The following is a 2259-nucleotide window of genomic DNA, read 5'->3' on the forward strand; positions in this document are numbered from 1 at the left end:
AGAAAAAGAATATCAAACGGAGTCCAAACGGAATGAAACCTTCGGGAGCGTGATTTTTGGAACGAACGTGATCCAGAGGACTTGGAGTGTAAGTCAAGCAGCAATCGAGTCGGCCAGGAGATAGGAGGGCGCGCCCACCCCTCCTGGGCGCGCCCCCTGTCTCTTGGGCCCCTCGAGCGGCCACCAACGTACTTCTTCCTCCTATATATACCTACGTACCCCCAAAAACATCCAGAGAGCCACCGAAACACAATTTCCACCGCCGTAACCTTCTATATCCACGAGATCCCATCTTGGAGTCTTCGCCGGCGCTCCGCCGGAGGGGGAATCGACCACGGAGGGCTTCTACATCAACACCATAGCCCCTCCGATGAGTTGTGAGTAGTTTACCACAGACCTTCGGATCCATAATTATTAGCTATATGGCTTCTTCTCTCTTTTTGGATCTCAATACAATGCTCTCCCCCTCTCTTATGGAGATCTATTTGATGTAAACTCTTTTGCGGTGTGTTTGTCGAGATCCGATGAATTGTGGGTTTACGATCAAGTTTATCTATGAGAAATATTTGAATCTTCTTTGAATTCTTTTATGTATGATTGAGTTATCTTTGCAAGTCTCTTCGAATTATCAGTTTGATTTGGCCTACTAGATTGATCTTTCTTGCCATGGGAGAAGTGCTTATCTTTGGGTTCAATCTTGCGGTGCCCTTACCCAGTGACAAAAAGGGTTGCAAGGCACGTATTGTATTGTTGCCATCGAGGATAAAAAGATGGGGTTTATATCATATTGCTTGAGTTTATCCCTCTACATCATGTCATCTTTCTTAATGAATTACTCTGTTCTTATGAACTTAATACTCTAGATGCATGCTGGATAGCGGTCAATGTGTGGAGTAATAGTAGTAGATGCAGGTAGGAGTCGGTCTAATTGTCGCGGACGTGATGCCTATATACATGATCATGCCTAGATAATCTCATAATTATTTGCTTTTCGATCAATTGCTCGACAGTAATTTGTTCACCTACCATAATACTTATGCTATCTTGAGAGAAGCCTCTAGTGAAACCTATGGCCTCCGGGTCTATATTTTATCATATAAGCTTTCAATCTACTTTAATTTGCCTCTTTACTTTTTGCATCTATATTATAAAATATGAAAAATATATTTATCTTATCATACTATCTCTATCAGATCTCACTTTCTTAAGTGGCCATGAAGGGATTGACAACCCCTTTATTGTGTTGGTTGCGAGTTCTTTGTTTGTTTGTGTAGGTGCGTGGGACTTTTGAAGAGCCTCCTACTGGATTGATACCTTGGTTCTCAAAAACTGAGGGAAATACTTACGGTACTATTGCTGCATCACCCTTTCCTCTTCAAGGAAAACCAACGCAAGCTTAAGACGTAGCAGGAGGGCTGCCACACCCTTCCCCTGGCGCTGCCCCTCCCTCCTCCAACACCTCCTCCTCCTTCTAGAGCTTGGCGAAGCACTGTAGGAAAACCGGAAGCTCCACCACCACGCCATCGTGCTGCCGGAGCTCTCCCTCAACTTCTCCTCTTCCCGTGCTGGATCAAGAAGGAGCATACATCCCCGGGCTGTACGTGTGTTGAACGCGGAGGCGCCACCCGTTAGGCGCTAGATCGGATCTTCCGCGATTTGAATTGCCGTGAGTACGACTCCATCAATCGCGTTCTTGTAAAGCTTCCGCTTAGCGATCTTCAAGGGTACGAAGATGCACTCCCTCTCTCTCGTTGCTAGCATCTCCTAGATTGATCTTGGTGATACGTAGGAACATTTTGAATTATTACTACGTTTCCCAACACACCCAACATTCCCTAGAGAATTTTAAGGTAAAATATTGATTTAATTTTTTTACCCGAACCACCAAAGTCTAACAATTTCAGAATATATAATAGGTAGTTGACAAACGAGTTACCTTGTATACTTTACCAAAACCTCCTTGCCCAATCATACATGTTTCAAAGAAATTGTTTGTCGCTTGGGAAATTTCTTCAAATTTGGCAAGTGGAAATTCGTGTTCATGGGAAGGGTTTCCTTCCCGTAGTTCGTGAAAGGTACTCATACCGTCGGATGTTACATTCTTGTCTTTTCTCCATTTTTTGTTCTGGCCTGCTCCCACAGTATTATAGCCATTTCTTATCTAATAAACATATCAACATAGCAAAAATAAAAGGTTCTATAAGAGTCGACATGGAAGTGCCAAACTTTCTATAGATGTCAAATCATGGTGGTGGTGTT

This window comes from Triticum dicoccoides, chromosome 5B (genome assembly GCF_002162155.2).
Source record: "Triticum dicoccoides isolate Atlit2015 ecotype Zavitan chromosome 5B, WEW_v2.0, whole genome shotgun sequence".
In the NCBI taxonomy this organism is placed as follows: Eukaryota; Viridiplantae; Streptophyta; class Magnoliopsida; order Poales; family Poaceae; genus Triticum; species Triticum dicoccoides.